The sequence below is a fragment of the Rhinatrema bivittatum genome, chromosome 3, assembly GCF_901001135.1.
Source record: "Rhinatrema bivittatum chromosome 3, aRhiBiv1.1, whole genome shotgun sequence".
Classification (NCBI taxonomy): domain Eukaryota; kingdom Metazoa; phylum Chordata; class Amphibia; order Gymnophiona; family Rhinatrematidae; genus Rhinatrema; species Rhinatrema bivittatum.
This window is the reverse complement of record NC_042617.1, coordinates 282,364,078-282,377,618: the sequence shown is the minus strand read 5'-3', so window position 1 is coordinate 282,377,618 and position 13,541 is coordinate 282,364,078. Positions and strand designations below refer to the sequence as shown.

Sequence of the window (13,541 nt, the reverse complement as noted above, 5' to 3'; positions counted from 1 at the left end):
TCTTTGATGTGTGACATAATATAACTCAACCCATATGCCACTTACTGCTTTTATTCTAGACGTGAGCTGAATCCATTTGGAGTTAAAGTCATCATCTTAGAACCTGGTTTCTTCAAAACAGAGCTCAATGACCTGCAGCGCATGAAGGCAACTCTCAACCACATCTGGAGCCAGGTTCCAACAGCTGTCCAGGAAAGCTATGGGCAAAAGTACTTTGAAGATTGTGAGTTTTCTTGTTTTACTAGCATGGGGTGGGCAAGATTATTGTTATCCACTCCAATAGGTTATGGTTGATCAAAGAAGTGAGCTGGGGTCATCAGTTCTATTTGCCACTAATTGTGGTAAAAAATAAGGCATATCATGTGTAGAAAGTCCCTTCGAGAGCAGTTAGGAGAGTACTATGGGTTAATTTAAAGTTGGTCAGAAGGTGGTGAATTTGACCACAGGCACAAAAAACCCCCCAAACATAATTCTAGGCTGTGACATCTTAAAATTTAGAAGAAACTCATTATTCAAAGAATTAAACTGGACAGTGATTGAAGTTTCAAATAATGGCTATTTTAGCCAAAAGATCTTCATTCAAAAATTGGAAGAAGGATCCAACAGAAGAAAATAGGATTTTTATTTTATTTATTTATTTAAGGCTTTTATATACCGACGTTCATGATACAAATCAAATCAACTCGGTTTACATCGAACTAAGCGGTAACTATAACCAAATAACAAGAGACAATTTGAAGGAGCATAAAGTTACATTATAACAAGGGTGCCTTAACTGGGAGTAGGAAAATAAAGAGGGGAGAACAAAGATAAAGTACTATATACAAGAGGGTATGGATGGGAGGCAGGGAGCCAACCTCATGATAACTTGTATGCATGATTTAGTGTTTGTTTATTTACAAAAGTGATGGAACAATTCGAAGTCAAGCTGTTGGGCTAGTAGTGGGGAAGGCTCGACCGAACAGCCATGTCTTGAGTTTCTTTTTAAAAGTTAGTAGACAAGTTTCCTGCCTGCAGTCCGGAGGCATGGCGTTCCAGATGGAGGGGCCTGTGATTGAGAATGTCCGGTCTCTGATGTTTGAGTGGTGCACAACCTTGATTGGAGGAACGTGTAAGGATCCCTTGTAGGCATCCCTTAAGGGTCTGGCCGTAGAGTGCAGTTTGAGAGGGTGTAGCAGATCAAGAGGGGTCTGATGGATAATGCATAAACGTTGGCAAGTTAAATGTAAGACATTGATAAGACAGGCTAAGAGAGAATTTGAAAAGAAGTTGGCCGTAGAGGCAAAAACTCACATTAAAAACTTTTTAAAATATATCCAAAGCAGAAAGCCTGTGAGGGAGTCAGTTGGACCGTTAGATGATCGAGGGGTTAAAGGGGCACTTAGGGAAGAAGATAAGGCCATCGCGGAAAGATTAAATGATTTCTTTGCTTTGGTGTTTACTGAAGAGGATGTTGGGGAGGTACCCATACTGGAGAAGGTTTTCATGGATAATGATTCAGATGGACTGAACCAAATCACGGTGAATCTAGAAGATGTGGTAGACTTGATTGACAAACTAAAGAGTAGTAAATCACCTGGACCGGATGGTATACACCCCAGAGTTCTGAAGGAACTAAAAAATGAAATTTCAGACCTATTAGTAAAAATTTGTAACCTATCATTAAAATCATCCATTGTACCTGAAGACTGGAGGATAGCTAATGTAACCCCCATATTTAAAAAGGGCTCCAGGGGTGATCCAGGAAACTACAGACCAGTTAGCCTGACTTCAGTGCCAGTAAAATAGTGGAAAGTGTTCTAAAGATCAAAATCACAGAACATATAGAAAGACATGGTTTAATGCAACAAAGTCAGCATGGCTTTATCCAAGGCAAGTCTTGCCTCACAAATCTGCTTCACTTTTTTGAAGTAGTTAATAAACATGTGGATAAAGGTGAACCTGTAGATGTAGTGTACTTCGATTTTCAGAAGGAATTTGACAAAGTTCCTCATGAGAGGCTTCTAGGAAAAATAAAAAGTCTTGGGATAGGTGGCGATGTCCTTTCATGGATTACAAACTGGCTAAAAGACAGGAAACAGAGAGAAGGATTAAATGGACAATTTTCTCAGTGGAAGGGAGTGGGCAGTGGAGTGCCTCAGGGATCTGTATTGGGACCCTTACTTTTCAATATATTTATAAATGATCTGGAAAGAAATACGACAAGTGAGGTAATCAAATTTGCAGATGATACAAAATTGTTCAGAGTAGTTAAATCTCAAGCAGATTGTGATAAATTGCAGGAAGACCTTCTGAGGCTGGAAAATTGGGCATCAAAATGGCAGATGAAATTTAATGTGGATATGTGCAAGGTGATGCATATAGGGAAAAATAACCCATGCTATAGTTAAACAATGTTAGGTTCCATATTAGGTGCTACTACCCAAGAAAGAGATCTAGGCATCAGTAGATAACACATTGAAATCGTCGGTTCAGTGTGCTGTGGCAGTCAAAAAAGCAAACAATGTTGGGAATTATTAGAAAGGGAATGGTGAATAAAAAGGAAAATGTCATAATGCCTCTGTATCACTCCATGGTGAGACCGCACCTTGAATATTGTGTACAATTCTGGTCGCCACATCTCAAAAAAGATATAATTGCGATGGAGAAGGTACAGAGAAGGGCTACCAAAATGATAAAGGGAATGGAACAGCTCCCCTATGAGGAAAGACTAAAGTGGTTAGGACTTTTCAGCATGGAGAAGAGATGGATGAGGAGGGATATGATAGAGGTGTTTAAAATCATGAGAGGTCTAGAATGGGTAGATGTGAATCAGTTTTTTACTCTTTCGGATAATAGAAAGACTCCCCCTAGTCTTTCTATTATTCGAAAGAGTAAAAAACTCCATGAAGTTAGCACATGGCACATTTAAAACTAATCGGAGAAAGTTGTTGCCAGAAGATGTGGTTAGTACAGTTAGTATAGCTGTGTTTAAAAAAGGATTGGATAAGTTCTTGGAGGAGAAGTACATTACCTGCTATTAATTAAGTTGACAGATAATAACCACCGCTACTACTAGCAACGGTAACATGGAATAGACTTAGTTTTGGGGTACTCGCCAGGTTCTTATGGCCTGGATTGGCCACTGTTGGAAACAGGATGCTGGGCTTGATGGACCCTTGGTCTGACTCAGTATGGCATGTTCTTATGTTCTTCAGGAATTTTGAAGCATAAAAAATGGCAATCCACAGTTCTCCAATTCAGTTCATATAGAGAATTCACATTTCTCACGTTACAAACAAGTTTCACAGAAATATTCAGTACAGGTAGGAAAATTCTTCTCATGTTATTAAATCTCCTTTAAATCATGGAGGAGTGTTCATCTTCTATGAAAAATGTTTATTATATACCAACATATCACATCAGTTTACATTCTCAGGTACTATAGGTATTTCCCTATCCCCAGAGGGCTTAAAATCTAAGGGCTAGATTTTAAAAATTTGCGCAATCATGTACTTTTGTTCGTGCACCAGGCGCGAACAAAAGTACGCTGGATTTTATAAGATGGGGGGCCAGGAGCACTTCCTGCTTCTGGCCTTTTAAATACACTGAAGAGGTGCGCGCCGGTACCTAAGAAGACCAGGGGAGGAGCAGGACCTCGGACAGCGACACCCAGCCATGCAGGAGCAAAAAGGCGTCGGGAGCGGCCTCCAGGCCGCATGGAGGGCCCAATGAAGACGGCAGAGGAGCAGGCACTGGCAGGAACAGCCTCCCTGCCGAGTAAGGACCCCGGCAGCGGCTCCCTGCCGTGAAGGAAGAGCGACAGCAGCGTCCTCCCGGCCACAGAAGGACGGCAGAAGCACGGCAGTCACCCGACCGCATAGGTGGAAGTCAGCATGGCGATTCGGGCCACGGAGGAGCCGCAGTCTCAGCGGGTCCCTGCCATGGAAAGGCAGTGCGGTGATCTGAAGAGCTGAGAGGCCTGCTCACGGAGGGTAACTCCTCGGGCAGGATTCGTAACATTTTGTCTGGACAGGACTGAAGTTTTCAGCTATGTCATTGACAATCTGATCCCAGGAATCAAATGGCAAGGAGGCATTGGATTGATGTAGTTAAAGGAACTTATTTTCTATTGATTCTGTAAGTACCTCCGTGTCTACCTTTTCCCTGAAGGTAAAAGTATAATTATTATCTATACTTTTATGAATTGGGTTGAGGAAGGTTATTTCTGCCTTTATTGATTGGTGATCAGATCAGGGCAATCTAGTGTGAGAAATATTGATTAGACAGTTCCCGATATTGACAAATATCAGGTCTAGAATATGTCCTGCTTTATGAATAGCTTTGGAAACAAATTGAGACCATCCCAAAGCTTCCATTGTCTCTAGAAACATTTCACAGGTCACAGTTCTCGATGTTTTATCTGCATGGAGGTTAAATTCAATCAGTGGTGAGCAATCTTTTTGTAGTAAACCTGGAGGACAATAGACCAGTCCTATGTTTAGTTGAGCAGACTTTAGAATTGCCACTTCATAGGGAGGGTTAATCTCTACTTTGTAAGGTATTAGCTTAAGTTCTTTTTTACAAATTACTAATAAACCCCCACCTTTTTATTTAGGTCTAGGAAAATGAAATACCTTATAGTTTGGTGGGAAATTTGGGTTAAGAGTACATTATCTTTGTTAGTCGGCCAGGTTTCAGAGATGCAAAAAATAGTGGGATGTAAATCTTCTAGCAGGGATTTATTTTTTGACAGAGATGGAACATTTAATAGGAGCAGAGTAAACATTAAGCAGGCAGAGACAGCTGAAGAGTTAGCACTTATCGTTGGGAAGACCAAGTTTGTGATCCTTCTTTGCTTCTTTCTTGGGGCACTCCTTAGATCTCCATACAGACCCCATCCTAGTATAGGCTCAATGAAGCATATCTGATCCATAATTGTAGTAATTAAGCCCAGGATGCAATGGAATAAAGCACTTTGGGTCTGCACAAAGGGGCGCAAGCTCCTTTGTCATGCTTCTTCGTGCGCACGCCAAGGGCTCACACCCCACAGCACAAATGCTTCTGGCATTGCTGCCATGCTGATTTAGTCGGTGGTGGGCCAGCTCACGTGGCACCGGCGACTCCTTCCTCTCCCTCCTCTTTCCGACGAGGGGGAGTGTCCTCAGCGCATTCTCAGCGCTGCCCCCAGGGTCGGTGGATGGATCTGGTTGGAACAGCAGGTAGGCTGTGCACCTTTTTTGGCGTTGCCGCAGTGCTGATCTAGTCGATGGTGGGGGGCGAGCAGTGGGTGGACTGTGGGCGGGCCAGCTGACGCAGCACTGACTCCTCTCTCCTCTTTCCAGCAGCGTTCTCAGCGCTGTCTCCGGTGCCGGTGGATGGGTCCGGTTGGGATGGCCAGGTAGGCCATGCGCCCTTTTCAGTGTTGCTGCTGCACTGAACTAGTTGTTGGTGGTGGGCAGCCCAGCCGATAAGGGATGAGATGCAGATCAGACTTTTAGCCTTCTGCTGCAGGTTGCTGTCCTCACAGAACTCTCCTGAATTTCACTGTCAAAGAGATACAGCTGGAACTTTCCACTTTCAAAGCAATGGGTGGGGGAATTAGAACAAACCATTCTGATCCAAGCCATAGGGCTACATGTGAATGGTGTAACTGCTAGTATATGGCCATGCCTACTCACTAGTTTACTGATTACCCATCACAATCAAAGTATCACAAAACCCTATATATCTATTTCCAACCATGGCTGAGCATAATGCCATGGTCAGGGCTGGATTTCCTATTAGGTAGAGAAGACAGCAGCCAAGGGGCACCTTGTGACTGGAAGGCACTGTGCACCTTTATGGTAGCAGGCATGTCCAAGGTGAGAGATATCAGTGATGTTGTTCCAGGTTATGCAAGAACACTGACCTGTAAGCTTTTAAACTTGCTTCCTATTCCCTATTGAGAAAAAGTGAAAGATGGTGACCATTGCTGGCTCCGACTTGGTACAATATAAATATATTTTTTTTAGAAAATTACCATTGGTGAAAGAGGGTCGCTCGGTTGAAAGAGGCAGAGTTGCCCATTGATTGTGGCACATCTATGGAGGGGACTCCTCCTCTAGGGTGACCAACTGCCTGTTTTTGAACCATCAGTTTACAGTGTCTGGTTACAAGCATAACCAGACACTATAAAACCCGGTCGGGCGGCAAAGAAAGTTAAACGTATCCTGGCTGGGCCGGGGGCCAATCAGATTGTGTTTCTCTGGGCCTGGCACACCAATCAGTGGATTGCTCTGTTTTCAGCGGCTTGTTGCAGCCGCAGGAGATGATGGATAGGAGAAGAGGAGCTGCACATTCTCAGGCTGTGAAACATAGGTGTCAGAAAGAAGTGGTGCAAGGGGACCATGGCCCCACCAACGTTTAGCCATTAAGCAGCTGCAGTAACTCTTCCCTGCTGCTTCTGTTACCTGATTGGCAAGAAATGCTCAGCGCTCTGAGCCTCCCTCTTTCCTGCAACTTGCTTGCGACAGATGTTACGTCTTAAAGATGAAACTTTCGCTGCGAGCAAGTTTAAAAAACCAGCAGCAGAACTTGTGGGCCCTTTTTGCTGCCTGATCTCTTTCTCTGCTTGCTGCCACTGGGAGCTTTATTCTGTTGCCACTGCCACCATTTCTGCTGTGAGCCGTAGCACCTGCCTTCACTTCTGTGCTGCTATGGGACCTGCCGCGGCCTTTATTTCTGCTTCCACCTATCACCATTCCTGCATTGCACTTTCGCTGTTGCTACTCTCAGTAGTTTTTCCAGAGAGATCCGGGTGCAGGAATCACCAGGACAGGTATTTGTGAAAAGTGGCAGACAGAAGCTTGGGAATGGGTGCCCAGATGGAGGCCTGGATTGCAAACTGGTTGACGGACAGAAGACAATGTGTGATGGTAAATGGAACCTACTCTGAAGAGAGAATGGTGTTCAGCGGAGTGCCGCAAGGATCGGTGTTGGGACCGGTCCTGTTCAATATCTTTGTGAGCGACATTGCGGATGGGATAGAAGGTAAGGTTTGTCTTTTTGCGGATGATACTAAGATCTGCAACAGAGTGGACACACCGGAAGGAGTGGAGAGAATGAGACATGACTTAAGGAAGCTGGAAGAGTGGTGGAAGATATGACAGCTGAGATTCAATGCCAAGAAGTGCAGAGTCATGTATATGGGGAGTGGAAATCTGAAAGAATTGTATTTGATGGGAGGTGAAGGACTGATGTGCACGGAGCAGGAGAGAGACTTTGGGGTGATAGTGTCTAATGATCTGAAGTCGGCGAAACAATGTGACAAGGCGATAGCTAAAGCCAGAAGAATGCTGGGCTGCATAGAGAGAGGAATATCTAGTAAGAGAAAGGAAGTGATGATCCCCTTGTACAGGGCCTTGGTGAGGCCCCGCCTGGAGTACTGTGTTCAGTTCTGGAGACCGTATCTCCGAAGGGACATAGACAGAATGGAGGCGGTCCAGAGAAGGGCGACCAAAAAGGTGGATGTTCTTCATAAAATGACTTATGAGGAGAGATTGAAGAACCTAAATATGTACACCCTGGTGGAGAGGAGGAGCAGAGGAGATATGATACAGACTTTCAGATATCTGAAAGGTTTTAATGATTCATGGTCAACATCAAACCTTTTACAATGGAAAAAAATCAATAGAACTAGGGGTCACGATTTGAAGCTCCAGGGAGGAAGACTCAGAACCAATGTCAGGAAGTATTTCTTCATGGAGAGGGTGGTGGATGCCTGGAATGCCCTTCCGGAGGAAGTGGTGAAGACTAAAATGGTGAAAGATTTCAAAGCGGCGTGGGATAAACACTGTGGATCCATAAAGGCTAGAGGATGGGAATGAAGAGTAGAGTCATGGGGGTGGTTTGCTGGAATGTTTACTACCTGGCGATTACTACCCTTACTCAAAAAATCCCTTGCACTGTTATTGCAACCCCAACATTGCTCTCTGCTTCAACGGCAAAGGGAAATGTGGAAAAGAGGATTTGCATTCAGATAACAACCAAAAAGGACCGAACTACACAATCTGGGTAAATAAATAAACGTGGGGGTAGCTTGCTTATTATAGCGTTTTCTACCCTAAACCAATTAAGCCTGATACATCACTTGAATGCATACACAGCGTTGCTCTCTGCTTCTATGGCAGGGGGGGTAATGTGGAAAAGAGGATTAGCATTCAGACAACAACCAATAAGGACTAAACTTCATAATCTGGGTAAACAAATAAGCATGGGGGTAGCTTGCTTATTACGGCAGTTACTACCCTAAACCAATTAAGCCTGATACATCACTTTGAATACATATACAGTGCTGCTCTCTGCTTCTACGGCAGTGGGAAAAAAAGTAGAAAACAGGATTTACATTCAGGCAACAACCAACAAGGCCTGAACTTCACAATCTGGGTAAACAATCGTGGGGGTAGCTGCTTATTACGGCGGTTATACCCTATACCAATTAAGCCTGATACATCCCTTTGAAAGCATATACAACGTTGCTATCTGCTTCAATTGTAGGGGGAAGTAAGGAAAACAGGATTTGCATTCAGACATCATCCAACAAGGCATCGATCTGTGCAGTCTGGGTGAACAAGCATCGGGGTAGCTTGCTTGATGCGGCAGTTACAACCCTTAAACATAAGCCTTATGCTCACCTTTGATGCAACTCCACCATTACTCTCTGCATCAATGACAGGAGATGGCAGGAAATTTGAATCAAACAGTTACTAACAAGAGCCCTGAAGTTGGTGGTTGGTGAAACAGATAAGCATGGGAAAATAAGAATCGAAGTATGGGAAAATAAGAGTCGAAGCTTGCTGGGCAGACTGCATGGGCCGATTGGTCTTTTTCTGCTGTCATTTCTATGTTTCTATATGTAGATGATGAGGACTATGAAACCTGGGGAGCAGAAGGTGAGGGCAGGAGGAAGAGAGAGCAAGAAGAGAGGGTGGGAACAGGGGAAAGGAGGGGGAAAGGAGGCTGAAAGAAGAAGGGGAAGAGGAAGTGGCAAAAGAGGAGAGCAAACATGGGTCGAGAATGGAGGACTGAGTAGGGAGAATGGGGCACATGGCAAGCACAGTGGGGGTGGGGTGCTGAAGGGAGAAGAAGAGAGGTTTGGGAACAGGGGGAAGGAGCTGGTGACAGAGGAGAGAGGAGAGCTGTGTTGCGGAAGTTGACCCTTGGACCGATGTGAGGTTAGCATAACCCACAGGGAGGAACCCCACCGTCAGCAGGCAGGGCTCACTGGAGCAGAGACCCAGCAGGAACTTCACCAATACCAGTCCTCGTTCCCCTTAGATTGAGCCCTCGGGTGTTGGGGCCAGCTGGGCTTAGGTGTGGGCCTCTGTGGAGAGATAGATCCATTGTGGGAGATGTTGCAGGCCAGCAGGAATGAAGCGGAGAAGTACAAGCAGAGTTTGGGGCAGGCGGCAGAGAGCAGAGACTGGAACAGGCTGTGGCCAATGGGTGGGTGGAGTTCGTACAGTGCCGAGGTCCATGCAGATGTTTGGGCAGGCAGAGTTTTAGCAAGACGATGAATAGGCAGTGGTCGAACAGCAGGCGGAGGTCAAGCAGTGTCGAAGAATAAACCGAAATCAAGCCAGGAATCCAACTGAAGACAGAGTCGTCTGAACAAAAGTCAAAACCAGGAGTCCAATCTAAGGGGCAAGGCAAAGTGGAACAACAGGACAGTTTGGATGCTGAAGACAGACGAGGGACCATGAAGACACAACTCAGGATAAGACCAGACTTGCGGAAGGGCCAAGAATAGACACAGGAACTCAGACGACATACTACGGAACCAGGAACTCATAGACAAGGCACAGGATCAGGAACCAGGAATGCAGAGGCAAACTATCCTGGTGTCTGAGGGAAGTATGGGCAGGCTTTATATAGTGAAGGCTCATGATGTCATCAGAGGGCGCCATGGTGGATTTTCCTGCTGTGGGCCCTTTAAATACTGGAGAGTTGAGTGCGTGACTAGGGAAGACCCGATCAACTGGCAGCGGTGTCCCTAGCGCGGCGTGCCGGTCCTGCTCAGGTGAAGTGGCCTGCCACGTCCTTGTTCGGGGGCCTACTGTAGTGTCAGCGGGTCCCCACTGTGGCTCAGGGCTGGAGGTAAGAGCAGCTGGTCACAGGTCCATCCCACGACCAGCCAAATGCAACAGGCTGGATGGGGTGTGCACAGGGTGCATGTGGCCCCCTATTGGTGGTGGCACTGGTGATGGTTTCAAGAGAAGAACTGGAGGCAGTGGAGTGAAGGTGAGGCTCTGGAATATGGAGTTATGGAATTGTGGTGAGAGCAGAATTATCCTGGGGCTCCTGGGTACCGAGAGTGGGGTTTCCCAGCATTATGGCAATAAGCAGAGTCTGTGCAGGTTGTGACACTTTTCAATGGACTGATTTAGGAATCATCAAAAGCCAGATGGCGATGTTGGGTTTGCCAGCTGCGGCAGGCCCACAGCCGGGCGCATTCACCCCCGTTTGCCTACTCCAGCTCCTTGTTCCTCCTCTCTTGCAGCCGTGGGCAGTCGCCTGCACTCCCAAGCTGCCTCCAGCGCTCCCGGCTTCTCCGCAGACCTCCCAGCTCCGCGGTGAGCCTCCCGGCATGGCCCGCAGGGAGACGCTGCCGTCTCCTGCCACACCGCCTCCTAGACGCGCGCGCATCTGTTCTATTTTTAAAGGGGCCGCGACGGGAAACCACTCCGCGGACACGGATGATGACGTCACTGGGTCCCGGTACTTAAAGCCGAGCCCAGCCAGTGCTTCCTTGCCTTGGCAACAGGTCCCCACGCTATTCATGTGCTTGGTTGCTCATTCCTGCGTCTCGTCTGTGTTCCTGGTTCCCGGTTTGTTTCTGCTTCGTCTGACTACATTACTGCTTGATACCTGGTTTGATCTCTACTTCGTCTGACCATGCTACTGACTGATACCCGGTTTGATCCCTGCTTCGTCTGACCATGCTACTGACTGATACCTGGCTGATCTCTGCTTTGTCTGACCATGCTGCTAACTGATACCTGGCTGACCTCTGCTTTGTCTGACCATGCTGCTGACTGATACCTGGCTGACCTCTGCTTTGTCTGACCACGCTACTAACTGATACCTGGCTGACCTCTGCTTTGTCTGACCATGCTACTAACTGATACCTGGCTGACCTCTGCTTTGTCTGACCATGCTACTGACTGATACCTGGCTGACCTCTGCTTTGTCTGACCACGCTACTGACTGATACCTGGCTGACCTCTGCTTTGTCTGACTACACTCCTGCCTGATTCCTGGATTGACCTTTGCCTTGCCTGACCATCCTCGGGCTGATTCCTGCTCTTGACCTTAGCCCGTGTATCCGCTTCTCCTTGCTTGCCGCTTGTCCTGACCACAGCCTGATCTGCGATGCCTCTACAGAATCTACTCTGGACTTGGCCTCTCTGGCGCCCTGCTTGTGCTCGGGCGCCACCTGTCTTGCTGCCTGTTCCTTCTTGGCACCCGGGTTTCTGGAACTCTGCCTCGTCTGGACTCGTCCTCCTATCCAAGTCACCGCTGCTGACCTCTGGTTGATTCTTTCACTACATCCTGGAAGACCTTGGACGGAGGCCCACCTAACATCAGCCAGCCCCGGTACCCAGGGGCTCAACCTGCGGGGAACGAGGGTTGGTATTGGCCGAAGCTCCAGCTGGCCTCCATCAATCAGCCAAATCCGCCTCCCAACAGTGGGGACCCGTAGGGCTTGCCTTGCGAGAGGCGTCAACCCCACCTCGGTCCAAGGGTCCACCTCCGGCGCAACAGGCGAGAGAGAATGTATGTGCGTGAAGGAGACAGCATGAACATGTGTGAGTGGTAGAGAGAGAGAGTGTGTGTGTATGTGAGAATGAACATGTCTGTTTATGACCAAGAAGTTAAGAGTGTGTGTACTGTGAACACCTACAACCACTAATTCACAGCAATCTCAGAGTGACTGAAAATCATGTCCCCAGGTATGGAAAGAGTGGAGTTTTTTAAATTCCTTATTTGTTTTAAATATTGCATGCTATTTGACGCTGTTTTGAAACATTTTATTGGTGCTTCAGAAATTTAAACAACAAATGTTTATAATTTTTAATAATGTATTTTATTCTCAAAAGCTGCTTTTAAATTTTGTTTTCATTAGTTTGGTCTTACTGTATTAGTGTTTAATATTTCTTTATTTTGTTTTATGCACACTTTATGCAAATAAGGGGGGGGCACTACTCCCCCCATTCCTCATGAGGAAAAGTTGGCAATCCTATCCTCCTCTCAGCCTGATGCTACAGCTTCCAAGGGGAGTTCCTGCACCTAGAGGTGCACCAGAGATACATCCAGCTCTGGCTATGATCCTTTGTTCACTAAAAATGAGCAGTGCTGAATAAACAGATTGCAATAGATCCGTACATATTGACAGGGTTGAGGAATTTGAGAGCTGTTTTTTTTGTTTTTTTACCATTGAAGGCATGGTGATAAATTATTCAGTACTTCACTAACCAGGATGGCTTGTCTTCTCTGCTTTTTGTTTTTCCATTTGTAGATGTGAAACACACAGAGAAAACCTTCTTAACCTTGTGCAATCACGACCTGTCCCGGTCTCAGACTGCATGGAGCACGCTTTGACTGCAGTGCACCCTCGCACTCGCTACTCTGCTGGCTGGGATGCCCAAACTCTTCTACATCCCCCCTCTCCTACCTACCGACCCAAGCTAGCAGATTTCCTGCTTACTTGGCCTTTACCCAAACCAGCAGGGGGCATATAGAGCTTAAGAACAATTGTAGCATTCAGTGACAGACAGAGAGGATCATATAAGCTTATTAGATTCATAAAAGACTCTCAAATATCCTTGGCGTGGAATTTTACCCTGTTTGACCAAACCATCAGTTCTTCAGCATTGAAGTGGGATCTGAGGGACTGAAGAATGACATACAGATTTCTAATCACAATCTGCTCACTGTCCTGCGTGCACAATTCCTTCTCTTTGCCCACCTTTACTGCTTCTCCTGTGACTCCCGCAGCTCTCCGGATCTGATGTCTAGTAATCACTTGGCAATGACAAAGAACACCTCTGGATTTTGATTCACTTGAATATGAATTCCGATAATTAATTCCAGAGCAAAGTTATGGAGGCTAACAGCAACAAGCAATCTGCTCCCAGGATGGATCTGCCTCCTGTATTTGCTATGCCTCTCTGTAGCAACCAAGGACTTGAGCAGGGTGGGAGGGACAATTAGAAAATCCAGTAACCACAGGAAAGTTTTTAATTGTCTTATTCAACTGTGAACTTTAACTAAATTGTCATGTATTGCTGTTTCATGCCTCTGAAATATTTTTCATATTATTTTTGCTACAAAGCCTCAGAGAAAACTCATATAAGGTCCCACTGCATCATTACAAGTGTCACAGTGGCACCTGTCTGACCCAATCTTGTTTTTCAGAGTCAGAACTGAGTGTATATACAGTAGCACACACTCTCCAGACTGAGCACTTACTGTGAAGTAGAAATAACTCAGCACTCTTTTGTGGTAGCAGGCAAGGATAT

The 13,541-nt window shown here is 46.1% G+C and overlaps 1 pseudogene; it reads left to right on the top strand.

The window, feature by feature from the left end:
- The window catches only part of LOC115087530, a 38,691-nt pseudogene extending 25,381 nt beyond the window's left edge, over window positions 1-13,310 (top strand).
- Window positions 13,311-13,541: the final 231 nt, after the last annotated feature.